We start from the raw sequence: 21,939 nt of genomic DNA on the forward strand, positions 1-21,939 counted from the left end.
TTCACTTGATACCATTCTAGTCTGCTAGTTAATAAGATCTATGGACAGCAGGAGAAAGTTTGACCTAGGGCTGGTCAAACATTTTATCTAGTAAATTACTGTTGAGGGAAAAAAGATTTTAAATAGAATGCTTTTTCCCTCCCACAAAAATGGTCTCCTTTTCATTGAAAGTTTCATTTTCTCATTGAGAGATTTCAGCCAAAACCAAAAATATTTTGGCCAAAAATGTGATCTATGGACATTACTATGCTAATGGGAGAGCAAATCCCACCAGCATAATTGAAGTATAATTGATCTATCACCCTGAGAGAGGATAGCTATACCAATGGGAGAAGCTTAAGCCTCCTGAGAGTTTTAGTTTGTACCTCATGTCCTTATTATTGTCTAGGTCCCAGGATCTCCAGCTGGACTACGTCTTCCACAATGCACCATTGCCAGAAACAGACTATTTTATAACTTCCCTTCACCAAAAAGAAAAATTATGAAACATTAAAATGTAGTGCAGTTGGAGATCCAAATTCATAGAAGAGAATGGTGACATAAGGAACTCAATTGCCACGAGTGGTTACATGTCCCATTTTTGGCAAACATTATTTCAATGTTCAATATGACTGTGGAAAATTTGGACAAATATGTATGTTTTCATGGTGGGGAGGCAGAAACAACAAAAAACTTGGACCAGCTCAATTAGTACAAACCAATGTGGGAATTCAAAATGAACTTCAAACCTTAAACCAAATGTTATAAGTGTACTTAAGATACAATTGCAATCTAGGGATCCAATATACTAAGGGAGCTTGCTGACTCTCTAAAGATTCAGTGTAGCTTATATAATACATCTCATCCTTTGTCTTAAATTACCATTGCAACAATGGCTGGGCTTGCAGATATGTGATGTACAGGCAGTCCCCAACTTACGCGGATCCGACTTACGTCGGATACGCACTTACGAATGGGGCTTTTCTCGCCCCGGAGCTCACGGGAGGCAGGTCGCCACCCGTGTCCTCCGGGGCGAGAAAAGCTTCTCTCAGTCTTCCTGGTCTGTTGGGGGGGTCCAGCAAAGCCGCTGGACCCCCCCCCCCCAGCAGACCAGGGACACCCGAGCAAAGCTGCCCAGCTGGCGGCTTTGCTCTGGTGTCCCTGGTCTGCTGGGGAGGGGGGGTCCAGCGGCTTTGCAGGACCCCCCCAGAAGACCAGGGGGACAGGAGCAAAGCCTTGGAGCATGCCCGCAGCGGGACAGCCCGGGCGCGCTTGGGCTGTCCCGCTGCGGGCGTGCTCTGAGGCTTTGCTCCCCGTCTCCCTGGTCTAACCAGCAGACCAGGGAGATGGGGAACAAAGCCTTGGAGCACGCCAGCAGTGGGACAGCCGCGGTGCGCCTGGACTGTCCTGCTGCCCGCATGCTCTGCGGCTTTGCTCCGCATCTCCCAGGTCAGCAGACCAGGGAGACGGAGCAAAGCCGTGGAGGACTTGGGCTGTCCTGCCATCCCCGTCTCCCTGGTCTGCTGGGGGGGGGGGGGTGCAGCTAGTGCCCCCCCCCCCCAGAAGGCCAGGCTTTTTTTTCCTACCCCTGGGGTAGAGCAGCTGGGGGCTGCCGGGTTGGTCCCACAGCGCCGCTCCGGACCAACCTGGCAGCACCCCAGCTGCTCTGCCCCAGGCATCCTGATTCAGCTGCGGTTGAAACTGATCAGTTTCAGCAGTGGCTGACGCCAGTTCCGACTTACATACAGATTCAACTTAAGAACAAACCTACAGTCCCTATCTTGTACGTAACCTGGGGACTGCCTGTACTACACTGCTGTGTTTGCTTTGGTCTTGTAAGCATGCATGCCAATTAGATGTACAAAGCATACTGAAACTAAAATGCAGCTGAAAAGTTTTTTACACCTTGACCCTCTTGATAATGTTCCCTTAATTTTAAGTGAAAACATGAAATATGTTCTCAGAGTCCTATCACTTGAAGGGTGATCTCATATACTATCAACAGAAGCAATGAAGCAATATTTTTTAAAAGTATTAGTGGCCTTTCCTGCATTAGTAGCCTTACCTCCATCCCTAGAGGTTTTTGGACCTTTATTTCTACATGAGTCCAGGTCTACTGGTGGTAACGGCGATGAAAACTGTAGTCTAGGGAACATGAGACCACATCTCCACTTGTGGGAAGATTGACAATGTGGCGTTTGATCTACCGGAATTCAATTTAATGGGTATTGTAAAGACCCACTAAACTGAACACCGAGGGCACCCACGTATGTTTTGGTACTCCTACTCCTGATGAGGAGTAAAGGAACTCAATGGGAGCATTTCTCCTATTTACCTCCCACTATGAGGATGGCACCAAAGCTCGGCTTAAGATATGTCGACTCCAGAAACATTTTTTTACGTAGCTGGAATTGCATACCTTAAGCCAACCTTCCCTGGTAGGGTGGCCTGGGGTGAGGTGTGCTTTGTCTACCTTAAAGTCATACCCAGTGAAAATAAAGTGTTAAAAACATTCTTTGTGTAGAAAAAAAATTGTGCGCAATTGTTTAGTAGAAATAAATATTAGAAACATCATGCAACACTTTCCCCCATAGCCCAGTAGTTCATCTGCACTTGTATAGATTAAATGTGAAATGTTATGACATTTTAGGACTTGTTCTTTGAAATGGCTCATTGCTCAGAAGAGAAGACACTTAATTCTTTAAAACTTTGATACAGAGCCGTTTAAATAAACTAAGCTTTAAGGGGATGACCTGCAGGGGAACATTTGAGCTTTCTTCCTCAAAAGAAGAACTCTGAATTTTGCTTTTATGTCATGTAAATGGGCAGGGGCTATATTTCCTCATCTAAGGAAAGATACAAAGGCTTTGAAACATAACTATAGCAGAAGACAGTCAAGACTGAGATTTTTCAATTGTCTCCTGTGACTCCTGAAATCATGGGACATTGATTGTATAGTTAGCAAATTGTATGCCCACTTTAATGCTAATGATTGAGTCCCATTCAGTGTTCTAGAAAAAGGTGACAGTTTCAGGATCCGAGCCCTAGGAGAAAACAACTTTCTTACCCTTGATTTGGAAATTAGTTCAAATCAACACTTAAAACATTGCTGAAGTGCTCTAATGCAGACAGTCAATGATGTTTGTGTAGTTAATATTCCTCCCCGAGAAAAGGTAGTTATGCTGGGGTGAGCAATTCTCCTATTGACATAGTGATGTTTACATGGAGATAGATCAGTATAACCATGTTGCTCAAGGGATGTGGATTTTTCACATCCCTGTGCTATGCTCTGTCATTTTTTGAGGAGTAACGTTAATTTGAACCAAGGGGTTTGGTTTGAACTAACGCGTCCCAGCGCGTACTTTCGAAACAGCTGTTAATCAGAGTAACGCGCCAGACGCTAGTTTTGTCCTGCATATGAGAGCAGAAATTTTCACCCCTAGGTAAGGTGATAGTTCCCATTACAGAAAGGATGTGGACTTATTGGCGAGAATCCAGCAGAGGGCCACAAAAATGATTAGGGGGCTGGAGTACATGATTTATGAGGCGAGGCTGAGGGATTTTGACATATTTAGTCTATGGAAGAGAAGAGTGAGGAAGGATTTGGTAGCAACCTTTAACTACCTGAAGAAGGGTTCCAAAGAGGATGGAGAGAGGCAGTTCTTAGTGGTGACAGATGACAGAACAAGGAGCAATGGTATCAAGTTGCAGTGGCAGAGGACTTAGTTGGATATTAAGAAAAACTACTTCACTAGGAGGGTGAGGAAGCATTGGGATGGGTTACCTAGGGAGTGATAGAATCTCCATCCCTAGAGATTTTTAAGTCTTGGCTTGACACAGCCCTGGCTGGGATGATTTATTTAGGTTTGGCCCTGCTTTTAGCTAGGGGTTGGACTCAATGATCTCCTGAGGTCTCTTCCAGCACTCTGATTTTATGATTCTAAGTAATACTCCTGCTGATATCCTAAAATGCTATGGCCTAATTTTCACTGAGCACCTACTGCTCCTTTTAATTCTGTGGATGTTCAGCACTTCTGACTATCAAGACTCCAGAATCAGAGGAGCCTGAATTCTGTTCTCTTTGGGTATGTCAAAAAATTTAATTAAGATACACAACTTCAGCTATGTTACTTGTGTAGTTGAAGTCAAAGTAGCTTAACTAAGCATTTGGAGCTATCTACTCTACAGGAAGTCGAAGGAAGAACACTCTTCCTTCTACTTTCCTTACTCCTCATAAAAGCAGGGTTACCGGCATTAGCTAGAGCACTCCTCTCACTTTGAATTAACTGTCTTACCTAGACTGTTAAGTCCAACCCTGGAAGATTGACAGAGGCAATTTTGATCTTCCTCTGTAGTGTAGACATTCCCTTTGACACTGGTTTAAAAGAGGAAAGGCTCCTTGTCACCCAATATAAAATTAGTGTAAGTTAGTAAAGAATGATTTCTTGTTAGTACTATGAAAATGGAGAATATGTAAAAGCATAGCATCCAACAATTATTGTTGAACATATACAAAAAAAAGCTTGTATACTCACTATACAGTCACTGCACTACAAAGGCCAGATTTTCCTATGTGCTGGAGCTGCATCTGGCATGTCTGAGGCTGGGGAACATAAACGGGAGAATTGGCTGAAATGTATTTTTGTCAAAATAGGTTGTTTGTCATAAGATGTCCTTTCTGGGTCAGACAAAAGGTCCATCTAGCCCAGTATCCTGTCTTCTGACAGTGGCCAATGCTAGGTACCCTGCTCCCCACCCCCACGGAATGAACAGAATCATCAAGCAATCTCAGCCCTGTCACTCATTCCCAGCTTCTGACAAACAGACACAAGAGACACCATTCCTACCTATACTGGCAAAGATGGAGTTGCCAAAAATGAAATATTTTCTAGAACTGTATAAATTCTGAGAAAGTTTTCACTGCAAATGATTTTGCAGAGCTCTCTGAGGTCCAGGGCACTTCTCATAAGAGAGAGTGAGTGAGAAAGAAATTAAAAATGTAGACATTTCTAATTTGGAATTAGAAGTTTTGCTACAATCCAGGACCAAATCATTTCTGAAAATTCATCTCTAAATAAAACAGATTTTTTGGTCTGCAGCTAGCTTTACTAAGAGTTTTATTGTCGCCTTTTCATTCTCATTACCCCTCTACATTTGGGATCAGCTGCAGGTTGATTCAACCCCTGAAGTAACTTAGAACAGCCTTAAGGACATCTCTAATTTGCATCAGTAATGGCCCCGATGCACTTTGCCACTGGTCCAGACTTACTGAAGCACAACTCAGTAAGGCTATGTCTACTCAGCAGCATTATTTTGGAATACTGTAATGTCAATTATTTCGAAATAACCTAGGGTGCATCTACACAGTAAGCCCATTATTTTGCAATAAATTCGAAATAACAGGCTTCTTACTCCTACTCCTCTAACCCTCATTGTATGAAGAGTAAGGGAAGTTGGGGAAAGAGTTCTCTATTTTGAAATAACTTCCATGTAGACAGTGCCAAGTCAAAATAAGGTATTTCGACTTAAGCTGTGCAATTATCACCGCTGAAGTTGTGTAGCTTATTTTGTGTTTAGCCCTGCTATATATACGTGCCCTAAGTGGCCTGGCTTCAAGCATCCCTAGTATGGGGGGCTAGTGTAATGCCAAGAAGTAGAACTGAACCTGGGACCTCTTAAACGATGTGCATGAGCCTCTACAATTTGAGCTAAAAGCCAGCTGGCTCTCAGCTAAGGCTGTAAAACACACTCATTCTTTTCTCTCTGTAAGTGGTCTAGGTGTCATTAGATGGGACAGTACACCACACTCAGAAGTCGTATGTGTTATACTAGCACCATATGGCATGGAAGTGGCCAAACTAGCTTTGCACCATCCAAGCATTCCACAGAACACAGGAAATCTTCAGGTGCCTATGTATACTAGCTTTCTTTTCTATGCTATCTGCACTCTTCAAGTAATGGGAAGGAGATGGAATGGGACTGAGGATCTGGACCCCATTATCAAACATGCAGGATAAATTAACAACTTCATTCCAAAACTGCTGTGCCTGTAACTAATACCAAAGTTAAAAGGAAATTGAAATCAGCTATAGGCATATACCATGCTGGTGCATGTTCAGCTAGGGAATGGAATGAATCATCTTTGTACTTATCTTTAGTAAAATGAATGGGACGACAAAACAGAAAGGAGATTAACCAGAAATATTTACTAAATTCTCTTGTTTGAAGTGGAACAGTTTATAAAAGTACAAGGTAGTCTTCTGAGATAAGCAGTTAATGATGATTCCTTAGGTCAAAATTGAAAGATCATAGGCAGACGTTCTTACTAGTCACCTCGCAGAAATGAGGAATGTAGCATATGATATCTCTATATGATGCAATACATTTTTTAAAACTCTGACATTTCCATTTTTATTTTACAAAGATTAACATAATCTGGAAAGAAAAAAATATGGCACATTTTCTGATAAAATTGAATGACTATTCCCTTCTGGTTGGAATGGGATTTGGAATAGCACTGCATAATTAAAAGGATATAAAGGCTTCCAATTCTAGGCTTCTAGCTCAAATTCAGTCTTGGTTAGAAATGCCTAAAAGTCCTTATCTGATAACAACATATCAGTCTATATTTAATGAGTTCAAAGTCCTTGGTCCAGATCCTACAGGAATTGTCTCCTGCCAAATGGATATTTGATTTTGTGTGAAGTAGAAACTTTTATTGGTAGTTCTAACAAAAAGGCCAAAGCTTACATGAACTATTTTCTCACCCATAATAACGGTCAGTCTGGGTCAAGGGAGAAACATACAATCAATGCATAATCTATAAAACAACCTTCAGTAAAGATACAGATGGGTAGATATGCTGCCATGGTATTATATATTAAATTTGCTTTATGCAACCATAAACAATAAAGAAATATCTTATCACTACATTTATCTTTCCTTTTGTACCATAGACCTATAAATATATTGGCCTAAAATCTGGGCAAATTTGTGCCACATGAATGCACTAGCTAGCCAGAGGATTCTGTACTGTAGGCCAGCCCTGAGACCGAATAGTGTATCATACATGATGACCTCTCTGGAGTAAGGGTTATGGCCAGGAGAAAAAACAGTGTCACTGACCATCCCTATGCCTTGATGATTGTCAGCTGCTACCATGGCCCATAATGTCTTTTAACATATGAACCCTAGTATCCTTCAGGTTGCTCTAACGACTGCATGGAACACACCTGGATGGTCCAGAATTGGACAACTCAAAAGCATCTTTAACACCCCTTTCCTTCTTGGCTCCCTACCTTGCTCCCCTGAAGTTACACTGTGCATTGCTCTGAGACCATCACTTCTCCTAGCTAACTGAATGATCCTTAATGTTCTTGCTCTCTGCTCTCAAGTGAAAGATTCATCTCAGAAAATAATATTAATGAAGCACGTTTGCTTTGGCAATACAAAAGAGTTACTGAGCAGATAAAGCATGGTAATGAACTTTGATTTTACCTAAAGCCTTCCTGTATTAGAAGAAAAAGATGGGTTGGTTGCAAAAGTAAGAAACAAATCTAAGAGTTAAACCATCTCTAGAAATGTTGTAGTTCTGGTATGTTCTTGTCTTAGCTTCAGGAAATGTTTATGTGAGTAATGACATGATTTGATGAGTTAAAAAAGTGCATATAAAGCAATTGTCTGGAAGTATCTGTCACATATTGTAGTTACCTCAGTCATGTTCCTTAAGAAAGGCTTTTCAAATAATTGTGTGTGTTGATTAATGACAGAACTAGATGGGCCATCAGCCATTACACCTATTTAATGACAAACATACTCTTGCCCTACACAGCAACACAGGTCTCTAAACTAACATTAATTTTGAAAGCTACAAGCTTGGAGGCTTTACTGTCTTTTGCATCATAGACAGAATGAAGTAATATCTGAAATCTATATCTCATATTTCTACTAATTTATCATCATAAAGAGAGACATTTTGTGCTGTTCATTCATTATGAATTACTTATCTGAGATCAAATATCCAGGGAAGTTATTCTAAAGATTTTTAATTATACATTCTGGGTATTTTATTAAGAATACTTATTGCAACCAGAGACAAGTTATGGTAGTCATGCTGGCAGACCAGTTCATGCCAGAGTGTACTTAAGCCAATTAATGCGTGTGCAGAAGTAATTAACAGTTGAATGCAGAAGAGTACATCTGGTGTTCAGACTTCATAAAACTAATGGTACGGTACTTGTATTGTTTTCATTTATTTGTATCCTGTTATAATGCAGTAGCAAATATCTAAATTCTATATATCCCTGTTATTAAAAGAAAGAGCATTGTGGATTGCTAATGAAGGACTCTAACAGAAAAATGCTAATTTCAAAAAAAGTGGCCACAATGTGTGATGACCAGAGATTGATGATTGAAAGTGCATTCGTCATTCACTGCCATCAAGGGAAAAGACTAGAGTAGAGACACTGTCAGCTAGGGTTGCCATTTCTGAATCACACAAAACTGTAACGCTTGTGCCACCCCTTTTTCAAGACCCTGCCCCTGCCACCCCCTTTCTCTGAGGTCCTATTCCCACTCACTCCATTCCCCTTCCACTATCACTTGCTCTCCTGCACTCCACCCTCATTGCTGGATGGTTCTAGAAATGAGGGGTCCAGGATGAAGGAGGTGGCTCCAATTTGGGGCAGGTAATTGGGATGTGAGAGAGGGTGAAGGCTGGGCTGGGGGTTGGAGTACAGAATGGCATGTAGCGTGCAGGCTACAGATGGGGACTCTGGAAAGGAGTTAGAGTATAGGAAGAGATTGGGGCATGAGATCCAGCCAGGTGGTGCTTACCTCAGGCAGCTCCCAGTTGCTGAGACAACAGGGCTAAGGCAGGCTCATGGATTCTGAATTTCTGAGTATTTATGGGTACTCAGTCACTTCTAGGAGCTGTGCTGAGCCAGGGAAGGCAGGATTCCTTTTTGAGTAGGTGTTCTGATGGAAAACAAGACCCCTCCCAGCAACCCTACTGTCAGCTTTTTTTCAATAGAAGAAGATGGAAATATGGAGTCAAAAGATTTTTCATCTCTGACCTGTTTGGACTGTTACAGGCAAGTGTACCAGATGGAAAGTAGAGATCCACAGAGATAATCTCGGTACCCCAAAAAAGACTTTTGGGAAACCAGCAGTCATTACATCAGTCACCATTTGGAATTACAAACTGCAACTCACTTGTTGATATATTTTACCTGATTTAACTCTCAATAGCTTTCATTTCCTTTTCTTAGCTAACACATCTTTAGTTAGTTTACTATAGAATTGGCTGTCAGCTGTGTTCTCTCTAAGAGTGTGTCTAGACTACAGAGTTTTGTCAACAAAAGTGGACTTTTGTCGACAAAACTATACCTGTGTCTACACTACCGCTGAGTTCTGTCAACATAACGTCGACAGAACTCAGCAGTTTTGTCGACACTGGTAAACCTCATTTTACGAGGCATAACACCTTCTGTCGACAGAGTTTTGTCGAAAGAAGGTGTTATTGCATGTAAACTGTCCTTGGGTCTACACTGCCATGTCGACAAAGCAGCTTGCTTTGTCGACAGAACTGAATGTAGTGTAGATGCTCTTTGTCGACAGAAGCTTTGTCGACAGTATCTGTTGACAAAACTTCTGTCGACAAAACCCTGTAGTCTAGACGTACCCTAAGGTATGCACCTGAGCAGGCGTACACCAACAGTTTGAGGCTGTCCCCTCCACCCCTGCCAGCAGCAGCAGGGCATGTGGTCATGGCCCTAGCTTTAGCCCTCCCTAGGGCTGAATCTGCAGTTTACGTGACAAGCTGCAGTTGTTCTGGAGGCCCTGGCTGGGACCGAAGCCACATGGCTAGCAGCAGCTGTTCCAGTGGCCCCGGTAATGGCTAAAGCAAGTAGTGGGCAGCAGCTGTTCTGGCAGCCCTGGCAGGGGCCAGAACTACATGCAAGACAACAATTGTTCCAAAGACCGCAGACGAGTCTGGAGGTGCATGGCAGGTAGCAGCTGTTCCAGAGGCCTTGACCAGGGCTGCAGCCTTGTGGTGGGCATTGGCTGTTCTGGCGGCTGGAGCTGCCATAGCTGCAGTGGGAAGCCGCCTACACCTTCAGCTGTCTGCAGCTGCTGCTGCTGGATGTGACCTGGGAGCAGGACATGGTGGTGGCCAAGGAGTTTGTGCTGTGCAACTTAGAATCATAGAACACTAGAACTGGAAGGGACCTCAAGAGCTCATCAAGTCCAGTCCCCTGCCCTCACGGCAGGACCCGGTACTGTCTAGACCATCCCTGGTAGATGTCTATCTAACCTGTTCTTAAATAGCTCCAGAGATGGAGATTCCACAACTACCCTAGGCAACTTATTCCATGCTACGTCTAGACTACAAGCCTCTTTCAAAAGAGAGCGTCTAGACTACAAGCAGATTTTTTGAAAAAATGAGCTGCTTTTTCGAAAGAGAGTCTAGATGGTATCTTTCAAAAAAGCACAGTTTGCATTCAATAGTGCCTTTTTTCGAAAGAGTACTATAAAAAAAGTCTTTGTTCCTTGTAAAATGATGTTTACAGCGATTGAAAAAACTTCCACATTCTTTCTATTTATTTTTGAAAGAACACAGATGCAGTCTAGATACAGGTGAAGTTTTTTCTAAAAGAAGCTACTTTTTTCGAAAAAACCCTGTAGTCTAGACATACTCCCAGGCTGCGTCTAAAATGGCAAGTTTTTTCACAAAAGCAGCTGCTTTTGCGGAAAAACTTGCCAGCTGTCTACACTGGCCGCTTGAATTTCTGCAAGAACACTGACTTCCTACTGTCTGAAATCAGTGCTTCTTGCGCAAATGCTATGCTGCTCCTGTTCGGGCAAAAGCCCTCTTGCGCAAATGCTTTTGCGCAAGAGGGCCAGTGTAGACAACGCAGCATTGTTTTGCACAAAAAAGCCCTGATAGCGAAAATGGTGATCGGGGCTTTCTTGTGCAAAACCACATCTAGATTGGCACGGACACTTTTCCGCAAAAAAAGCTTTTGCGTAAAAGCATCCATACCAATCTAGACGCTCTTTTCCGCAAATGCTTTTAACGGAAAACTTTTCCGTTAAAAGAATTAGCGGAAAATCATGCCAGTCTAGACGTAACCCCAGTGTTTAACTTTCCAGAGACAGGTGACACAATGCCCAGCCTGTACTCCAGAGGCAGCATGTTCACACGGTGTTGCCCTCTCTGGATTGGGCCACCAGCTTTTGGCATCGCCCCTGGCTGCCCTCTGCCACAGACACTCCCCAGAGAGAGCAGCTGCCGGTTAATTCTTTGCTCCATGACCAGGGAGATCAGGACATGAGGCTGGACTGAATGGCTACGTCTAGACTACATCCCTTTTTCGTAAAAGGGATGCAAATTAGACTTATCGCAATTGCTAATGAAGCGGGGATTTAAATCTCCCCTGCTTCATTAGCATAAAAATGGCTGCCACTTTTTTTCCGTACGGAGCTTGTTTGGAAAAAAGCGCCAGTCTAGACACTGATCTTGCAGAAAATAAAGCCTTTTCCGAAAGATCCCTTATCCCTCTATGAAATCCCCGCTTCATTAGCAATTGCGATACGTCTAATTTGCATCCCTTTTACGAAAAAGGGATATAGTCTAGACGTAGCCAATGAGTGGCCCAATACTTAGAACTGGAAGTTACAAGGGAGCCTGGTAGCAAAAATAAATCATAATCAACAGATGTTCTAAGCTCCTTAGGGGCAGCGACCCCACTCCCTCTGTCTCTCCTCTGTGCCCTGTCTAGTCCCAGGTTTGGTTTGAAACTTAATCCCTAAAATGTGTTGTGCTGGCCCTCAAATGTTAATGGAAACAACATTGCAAACCTGTGCCCCCTTCCCTGCCCGCTTCTCCTGTTAAGTTTATCCCCTGTGCATTTCTTAACCCCACTGTGCTGAGCCATTAGTCAGAGCTGAAGACACATTGTGCTGGTTGAGAGGAAGAATAGAGCTGCCTAAAATTGATGATGCTAGGGACAAAAGTTCCTGAAATCTTTCTCCTGGGGTTTGATTGCTTGGGGTTTATGCCACCATTTATCACTGATGTTATGTAGCAGCGCAGCACAGGTTTTTAAGAAAAAGAGCATATTGTTTAAACTTTGCAGGTATGTGTATATGTGTGTAGGGGGTGGGGATGGGGGGATGGGGAGAGGGAGGGAGGAAGGGAGGGAGGAAAGGAGAGAGGTCTTTTTACCTTATATGGATGGTATGATACAGTACACTGGTACTTAGGGTCAGCCATAATAATAAGGATGTTTGGGTGAAAGTTCTGACTTAACAGCTCTTTTTATTCTTTGTGACTGGGAAAGGGCTGTTTTAGTATTCTTTCTTCCATAACATTTACAATCATATATATATATATATATATATATATATATATATATATATATATATATATATATAAACACGAATATATTTGTTAGTAACTGGTGAGTGCAACGGAAGCACACATCTGAACCAGTGTACATGATCTCAATGTTCGCGCACAAGACAAAACTCACTTCACTCATGGATGGAAAGTCTTGGAACACTAGCTGTCAGAATTGTCTTTGACATAGATCTGGAATGCCAATTGAACTACAAATCGGATCTCCCTTGTCCAGCGAGCCTCGGGACCTGAGTTTCTGAACAACAGAGTCTGCTCAATGAGGGGAGGTCAAGGCTCCCTACCTGGCTATACGCTTTGCTTTTGGGTGGGGCTGGGCTCCCTGCCACCTGCCACTGGCTCCAGCCCCATACTGTGCCAGGCCTGGCCAGGGCTGCGTCCCCTACCGCTCTAGACCTGGATAAAGGCCAGCCTCTGGCAGTATCTCCTCCCCACTGCCCCACAGCACCAGTCCGGGCTGCGCACACAGCTGATTCCAGAGCTGAACTGCCTGTCATGAGCCCCAGATGAGAATGAGCTCCTGCATCTCACCAGCCCCACCTGACGCTGTGCTTCTCAGTGCCAGCCCTGGCTCGGGCTGCATTCCTGGCTGCTGGTCCCACTACCTCCACCTCTAGCTGGAGCTGTTCTCCATGCTGCCAGTCCTGTCCAGGGCTGTGGTCTCACCCATGCTGGCCCCACTGGGGCTGGGCTTTCCACCGCCAGGTCAGTCTGGGCTATGATTCTGAACCTGACCAGCCATGGCACTCTGGTCCAGCAATATCCATGATTCTGCCAGACAGTGGATGTTGGTGGAGCAGAGAGTCTTGGATTTTAGAGATTCAACCTGTAGTGTAAGTGACTGGTCCCTTGAGACTGGGAGCAACCTTGTGTGGTAAGACTTTTGGTTTAAGTGACCTTTGATCACAAAGTTCAGTTTGTCTCGTTGATGAGACTAGAACACACCCGCTTTGGGTGTCTGCCTGGTTTTCTGACAGTCTGGCCTGAGGTCATAGGCACTGACTCTGTGGGTGCTCTGGGACTGAAGGAAAATTAGTGGGTGCAGAGCACCCACCAGTGCCAAGCTCCCCCTTGCCCTGCTGCCCCCACACCTCTTTCATGCCCTCAGCCTCATGTTTACCCACTCCTCCCCACTCTCAGTGCTTCTGGAGCACCACAAACAGCTGAATTGTGGCATTCAAGCTCCAGGAGGGTGGGGAAGGAGCAGGAATGGGGCACACTTCGGGGATGGAGGCAGGGAAGAGGTGGGATGGGGGTGAAGCAGGTACTCACAGTTTTGGTCCATGTTAGGGTATGTCTACACAGCAAAGTTATTTTGGAATAATGGCTGTTATTTCAAAATAACCATGAGAGTGTCTATACAGACATTGCATTATTTTGAAATAATTTTGAAATAACGGGCAGCTTCTTCTGAAGCCTGTAAACCTCATTCTATGAAGAATAACATCTATTCCAAAACAGCTATTTCAAAATAAGATGTGTGTAGACACTCCACTGCTGCTATTTTGAAATAGCTCCTTACTAGGCCCATTCTAAGTTATTCCTCTCCAGCATCTCCTGGGCCTCTAAATCGAGATAGCACATCTACATTAGGGAAGCCTACCTCGGACTAATTTTGAGGCTTCCTTGAAGCGCAGATGTGCTATTTCAAAATAAGCTATTTTGGAATAACTATTCCGAAATAGTTTATTTTGAAATTGATGTGCAGTGTAGAGGTAGCCTTAGATAGCATGACAAAGGTTAGAAATGACAGGAGAAAAACAAGGTCTTCCAGAGGAAAAAAAGCCCAAGAACATTACAGTTAGATATTATTGCAAATAATTTATAAAGAGAGCCACATGGTCTAGTAAACAAGAGATGTCCATATCCACACAGACAATTAGGTATTCCTCTGCTTACTGCTGCAAAACCTAATCCCTAGGTACCCTCTTGGAGGCACCTAGACTCCCCATACAGCGCATAGGGAGAGTTTTATATCGTAAGAAGGTATCTTCCTTGTATTCTGGCCAAATGGCTAAATATCTCCATCCACATAAAATATGGGCTTTTTAATAAAAGGCTTTTTAATCTAGTGGAAAAAGCCATAATAAGGACTATTGGCTGGCATTTAAAGACATACAATTTTATAGTGAAGTATGGCATAATTTTTTAACCATGAGGGTGATAAAGAAGTAAAGCAAATTACTAAGGGAAATGGTGGATTGTCCACCTGTAGATGCAGTAGCACCATTTCTGGGGGGCAGAAGCAAAATGATATTTTTGGTCTTATTATCTATTACTTTTCTAATGATTTCCAATATTCTGTTAGTTTTTTTAGTCTGCCACTGCACATTGAGCAGATGTTTTCAGGGAACTATCCTCAATGATTCTAAGATCTCTTTCTTGAATGGGAATAGCTAATTTAGATCCCACCATTCTTGTATGTATAGTTGGGATTATATTTTTTCCATGTGCATTACTTTGCATTTATCAACACTGAATTTCATTTGCCCTTGTGTTGCCCAATTACCCAGTTTTGTGAGATCCTTTTGTAAGTCTTTACAGAAAGCTTTGGACTTAACTATTTTGAGTAATTTTGTATCACCTGCAAATTTTTGCCACCTCATCATTTATCCCTTTTTTAAGAACATTTAAAAGTTTAACAGTACTGGTCCAAATTTAAATCCCAGCAGCACAACACTCATTGCTACTCTCCCCTCTCCCCCCCCCCCCCTGCTCCTGCCCCTTTTAAGTACCTGTCAAAGATCATCCAATCCTTCAATTACTTGAATGACCAGTCTTTTGTTATTCTTAATTACCTGCCTCCCTCTTTTTATAACAAATTCCTGCCACAAAGGTGAAACTGTAAGCAGCTCAAACTTTGTTGCAGTTAAGAACTGCCTTTGGAGCCAGGGCATGAAGCTTTAAGCAGACCTCAACTATGAAATCCAAGGGTTCAAACTTTAGGGGGACTAATGCCCTCCCCAGAGGTGGCCTGTGCCGATAGGTAAACTTGGCAGCCGCCTAAGGCACCAAGTTAAATGGGGCAACAAATTCCCTGCCACTTTCCCTTCCTGTAATGCCTGGCGTTGGTCCTGGAAGAGGAGTGCAGTGGCTTCCCTGCACCACAAGAGAAATGAGTCGGCCCCAAAGGAGGAGTGCAGGGAGTTGGCCCTGGGGGAGGCAAGCGCCGGATTCCCTTGCGCCACAGGAGGGGGGGGTCGGCCCAAGGAAAGGTGCGTGCGGGGGTTCCCTGAGCCGTGGGGGGAGGGGGGTCGGCCCAGGAGAGGCATGGCCAGTTTCCCTCTGTGGGGAGGAATCCTCAGAGGAGGCGGGTGCAGGGGACTCTCTCCTCCCACTGGCACCCTGTTTCCTCCCCCCTCTTCCCTCTCCCCTGTCCCCAGCCACAGAACTCTATCCTCAACCCCCCTCTCTCCAGCGATGTGGTGGTAATGGCAGTTAAAGCAGGATAGTGTAATGGACTGTTTTGGATTTGTAATAATAAAAATTATAATGAACATTTGTAATGCATTTTTATTTGAAATTATACTGAAATATCATCTAGTTGTCGTGTACAAATCTATTCTGAAAATTTCGTGTCTCTATTTTAATCTGATCTCAGAAACATTGGTTGGATGGACAAACTGAATAATTATGCCTGTTTAAATAAATATGCTTAAAAACATTAAACGGAAAATAGGGGCAAAATATTTCCAAGTTTACCAAAAACCTCAGCCTATATTTTCCCTTGGGGTTGGGGTGTGTGTGTGCCAATTGCATTGTTTGCCTAGGGCACCAGTTTCTGGCAGCTAGTCTAGGGCTGCCCCTGGCCCTGCCTAATCCCCCCACCCCAATGGTCCCCTTGTCTAGATGTTTTCAGATCATGGCTGGATGTTTTTCTTGAATATCTGCTTTTGTCAAATGTAAATTATTGGAGACAATGTAGGGGTAGCTAAGTGAAATTCTGTTGCCTGTGTTATGCAGTGGGTCAGACTGGATGTTCTTCTCATCTATTCTAGCCTTAATATCTATGAGTTAATTAATCTATTTAAATTAATCTAATTAAACAATCCTAACTGTCAGGATAGTCAAACACTGGAATAAATTGCCCAGGGAGGTTGTGGAATCCCTATCTTTCGAGATATTTAAGAGTAAATTAGATAAATGTCTATCAGAGATGGTCTAGACAGTATTTGGTCTTGCCATGAGGGCAGAGGACTGAACTCGATGACCTCTTGAGGTCCCTTCCAGTCCTAGTATTCTATGATTCCATGAATTGTAGGTAAAATTCTGCTTGAAATCAACAGGAGTTTTGCCATTGATTTAAATAGGGTCAGAATTTTGCCTTCCTTATTTTGATCCATCTTAAATCTCCCCGTTGAGAGCAAAGAAAAGGCACATTATGTTACCTCACCTGCATCTAACTGTTCTCCTGATCATGGATTCCACAACACTGATGACTCTGTTTCTGAGTCTGTACCAAAGACCTAGGCTGTGTCTATACTGGTGCGATCTTGCGCTAGAGCTATACAAATGAGGCTCAGTGTGGAATATCGCCGAGCCTTATTTGCATAACTAATGAGCCGCCATTTTGCAGAAGAAGCTCTTGTGCAAGACGGAGCTGTCTACACTGCCCCTTCTTGTGCAAGAAAAACCCTCTTGCGCAAAGCCGTTATGCTGATTATTTTCAGGCATAACAGCTTTGTGCAAGAGGATTTTTCTTGCGCAAGAAGGGGCAGTGTAGACAGCTCTGTCTTGCACAAGAGCCTCTTCCACAAAAATGGCGGCTCATTAGTTATACAAATGAGGCTCGGTGATATTCCACGCTGAGCCTCATTTGCATAGCTCTGGCACAAGATTGCGCCAGTATAGAGACAGCCCTAGTGTCAGGTTCAGACTGCTTTCATGTAACAATAACATGTGTGACATAAGTTGTTTTTTTTCACCTTTGTCTTACTTTTAATGCTGTTTTATTGATCTGGTTATTTATTTAAATTATAATAATCTCTATAAATTAATAAATAGTGGGATAATTCCCTGATTTTTATTACTCTTAATAATTTGACCGACCAGATTTTTGGTGGTATTTATATGTTCTTAGCATACTTTTTCCTTCCCACTGTGGTGTAGGAAAAGCTCACTCTGCTAGTTACCCTTTCTTTATTTCACTGCTCTTTCGATATATAGAAGATATAATTAGAGCTGTGCAAATCAGACAGCAAACTCAAAACAAAATGTTGAGTTTTCAGTCAGCAAAACCCACTCAGCATCAGAAAAGCACAGGGGTAGGTTTCCCTTATAATATTTAGTCTGTGGGTTAAGACATTTTCTCCGGAGGCCTATATCTGAATCCCTAATCTGGACAAGAGACTTAAACTCAGACTTTCCTTGTCCAGGGGATGCATCCTAAAACTAGGGTATTCTAGAGAGGGTTATTTTCAGTTGTACTTGTTGAAGTTGTTTTATGTTCCATGTTCACGAGAGTAGGAGTACAAAATCAGAGCCTTCCCCTACCAGCAGAGCTTCATATCCACCAGGCTATTTTGCTCACAAGCTCCCTTGTTGAAGCTGTTCCACTTTGTGCAAATACATAAATATTCATTAGACAAGCAAGAGTGAGAGCTGTTCTATAAGCCAATGATTCAAGCACCAAGGAGGTTAGCAATATGGATTTCAATCCCTCCTCTGAATTACGCAGAGGTATCATTTAAATCTATATATCCTACATCTTAGGTGACTACAGACTTAGTCTCACTTGCTCTCTCTTTCACCCTATGAATTTTTAAGTATTTATACAAAGTGGAACAGCTTTAGCAGGAAAGCCTGAGCTAAGAGTATTCTATAGCCTTGTGGTCTGACTGCTTACAAAAGAGAGAGAGAATCTGAATTCAAGCCCCTGTTCCAGAGGAAGACTTGAAAAATGCATGTCCTAAATAAATGCCTGTATTTGCCTAAAGGTTATCAGGAACACAGTTTTCTTGAGCTGTAAAACCTTTTTCCAAACCAAACTAATCTGGTCAAACTGGCAAGTTATTTTGAATTCCCCAAAACTGCTCCCTCCCGGAATAAACTATTGGTCTGAAAACTTTCCGACTGCTCTAGCAATAGATGAATTTGTGCATTTCTCAGACCTGCAGCCTATTTCATTTGGGCACAGATGCTGACCCATGTAGAATCAGTTGAAGAACCAAGGCCTTAGTGAGAGAAGCAGGTGAGAGCCTGATGCCAATCTGGCTTTTTTAGATGGGCTGTGTCTAGACTGGCCAGTTTTTCCGGAAAATCAGCCGCTTTTCCGGAAAAACTTGCCAGCTGTCTACACTGGCCGCTTGAATTTCCACAAAAGCACTGACTTCCTACTGTAAGAAATCAGTGCTTTTGCAGAAATACTATGCTGCTCCCATTCGGGTAAAAAGGGCCAGTGTAGACAGCTCAGATTTGTTTTGCGCAAAAAGGCCCCGATGGCGAAAATGGTGATCGGGGCTTTTTTGCGGAAAAGCGCGTCTAGATTGGCCATGGATGCTTTTCCACAAAAAGTGCTTTTGCAGAAAAGCATCTGTGCCAATCTAGATGCTCTTTTCCGAAAACGCTTTTAACGGAAAACTTTTCCGTTAAAAGCATTTCCGGAAAATCATGCCAGTCTAGACGTAGCCATGGAGTAAAGGATTTGGAGTAAAGTAAAGGGCCTCGCAGAAAACCAGGTCCAGCTGGAGAAGGAGTACTCCATCACAAGCATTGTAAAGACAGATTCTCACAAAGGAACTGTGTCCAGTGTGGGGGTAGGGATGGAGGATCATGGCAGAGACAGAGCTGTAGCAGGCAATGAATCTGGGAAGGGCAGCAACCCATAGAGAAGCCTGAGGTGGTTGCTGTAACTTAGACCACCTAGGCTGTTGAAGTTATACTGGTAGTTCCAGCTCTCATAGAAGCACAAGAGGGGAGGGCTTTAAAACATCTTAGAGCCTCACTCCCCTTGGGCTGTAAATTCTGTGTTGAAGCACAGCATCTTACCCTGTAAGTCTTAAATTTAAAACCGATTTCTCTGAAAGCAAAATATGTTTCTTTAAGAAAATGTAGAATTTCTAGGAGCCTGTTCTCCCCCAGGCCCTAGCCCTCCTTCCAAAACCAGTCTGGCTTTTGATCTACTATCTTGGAGTGTGATACTGTGTCAAGCCAAGAATCTGCAACCTTCCTCCTCTCTCTGAAAAAATGCTTCTCTTGGAAGTATCTTTGCAGCTTTTATCTTGTTTTGAAGTCTCCCTTTCACCTCTCACTATTTTTAAACTTCTTTTCCCATCCAATCTGCTCCTTTTCATGTTTTATTTTCCCAAGGCTTTCCCACCCCTGCCCCTAACCTACACACACTTTTTCCAGATGTGTGGTAAACATTTCTGTTTCAGAGCACATCTCTAAAAACAAAAACATTCCCGAGGCTAATTTGTCTCAGATCATTGGGGTCTTAGAGTGTGTAGACACCAGATGAGCTCAGAAGCTAGAGGAAACCTCTCCTCCAAGTTTTCCTTAAAGATCTGGTAACATGAGTCCAAAGCTTGTGTACAAAGCATGAATGAGAAACCAGTTTGCTCAAATTCAGGGTAGGACAGAAAAGAAGCTGTAGATGAGCTAAATGTTAATTCTTGCTTATTATTTTTATTCTTGAATTTGAAGGAACCATGTGTTAACAATCTCTGAATGATTGTCTCTGAATCAAGGAAACTTATGCTGTCTTAGTGACACAGCTGTGCAAATTTGAACTCAGAATTGTATCATGTGCTCTTGATATCATTGTATCATTCCTTGATTGGATGACCTAATCCTTATAAAGGAAAGCATGGCTTTACAAAGTTATTAAGCTCAGTAATGTTGTATGGGAGTAGGTAGAATGTAGCTCTTCTAGTTTGACAAAGCTTGAGGATTTTTTTAAGTAAATTTTGGTGCTGTTAGAATAACAGAGATAAATGTTTCTAATACTTTCTTTACTAGATCCAAAGAATTGATTTTTAGGGACATGTGCATGTAAAGACTAGAATGGAATTAGGAATAGAAGATAAGGCTGATCTTGTGAATAATGTCCATCAGAGAAAAAGAGAGCTTTTTGTAAGTCACCTTGCATGTTATGAGTCTCTTTAGTCATTAGATAGCCTTAATATGTTTCAGTCCCCATTACTGGCCTGCTCTGTATATTGAAAGTACTACCTTTTTAATATACACAGGGAAGGGGAAAAGGCACAACTTTATGTAACTTTTAATTAGATGATTTTCCTACTCTACATACAAGAACTGTTTGCAACAAATAAAAGATGTCATTAGTTCTGATTAGGTTTCCAACCTATTTCTCTGAGTTAGAGCCTTACACTATTGTTCTTGTCTTTAACCAATAATCATGAATTTAGTAGCTCAATTTCCATAGTTTATTTCAAGTTATGTCAATGGCATAGCTTATTTCAAAATAGCTTCTTTTGAATTTTGGTGCTGTCTACACAGCACTTATTTGGAAATAGAGCACTGTTCCTCAGACTACCTTTAGTCCTCATAAAATGAGGTTCACAGAAGTTGGAGTGAGAAGTCCTCCAGCTTGACAGTATTTCAACATCTTATCTACAAAACTGGCAGCTATTTTGACATAAACTATGTTATTTTGAAATAACGTTTCTGTGTAGACATAGCCTCAGAGAATTTGCAGTCACTGCTCCCAAAGGGACAGTACACCCCAACTTAACAGTTATGCTAGAACATGGCAGAGACCTCCCATACCCACTTTTTTCAAACTTAATATGCAGCCATCTGTGAAAAGAGGGCTCCTGTAAAACTCTGTACACCCCCAGTGCCCTTTGCAGTTCCTGACTCTCAGCTACTATCAATCCTGTGATAATGATTTTCAGTCACTATGAAATTGGGTGAGAGATCTAGAAGAGAAAGGCATCATATATATCCCATTATCAGTCCCCTGAACCATCCAGCTTTTCTCTGTCAAGATTTATCTAGCATGAAAATTAGTTTTTTAGTAATTTAATATGTTTTAATATATTTTAAGACTGTTCTATTTAATATATGCAGTACATTAGATCAGACACAGAACACATGTACAACAGCCATATCTCTTGTCTCAAGGGTCTGCAATTATACCACATTCCACAGATTGCAGTGGGAACTACTATGCCATGCTGCTAGCTTCAGGGAAAATGAATAGGTGGTTCACTCTTAAAGTGGTGTATAGAGCATATATATACTGTATGCTAAGAGCTTAATGGTAGCCATTTATACATAGTGCTTCTGTATTAAATGTCTGCTTTACTTATACAAATCAGTCTGTGGCAGTCTTCATCTTGTCAACATTGCAGCTAATGGATTTTTGTCCAAAGTATTAGATAATCTTGGCCTTTATGCTGAAGCATTATACTCAAGTTGTCTCAGATTAAATTTTTCTCCCTGCATTATTAAAGGTACACATTTAATTAATCCAGCAATGCCATGTTTTCAAGAGTTACCGTCATGCACACAATTTAATGCATGCTGTCAGAAAGAGTAGTATGCAAGTTCAGCGCTTCTAACAAAACGTCCTT

The 21,939-nt window shown here is 42.4% G+C and overlaps 1 long non-coding RNA gene across 1 annotated transcript in view; it reads right to left on the bottom strand.

Annotated features, from left to right (window-relative positions):
* Positions 1–21,939, bottom strand: part of LOC102449085 (uncharacterized) — a 71,568-nt gene that overhangs the window by 11,623 nt on the left and 38,006 nt on the right. The window contains exon 2 of the long non-coding RNA XR_331264.5: positions 4,515–4,582. This is a non-coding gene — a long non-coding RNA (uncharacterized LOC102449085). The remainder of the gene's footprint in view (positions 1–4,514; positions 4,583–21,939) is intronic.

The sequence above is a fragment of the Pelodiscus sinensis genome, chromosome 5 (genome assembly GCF_052426305.1).
Source record: "Pelodiscus sinensis isolate ZL-2025 chromosome 5, ASM5242630v1, whole genome shotgun sequence".
Taxonomy (NCBI): domain Eukaryota; kingdom Metazoa; phylum Chordata; order Testudines; family Trionychidae; genus Pelodiscus; species Pelodiscus sinensis.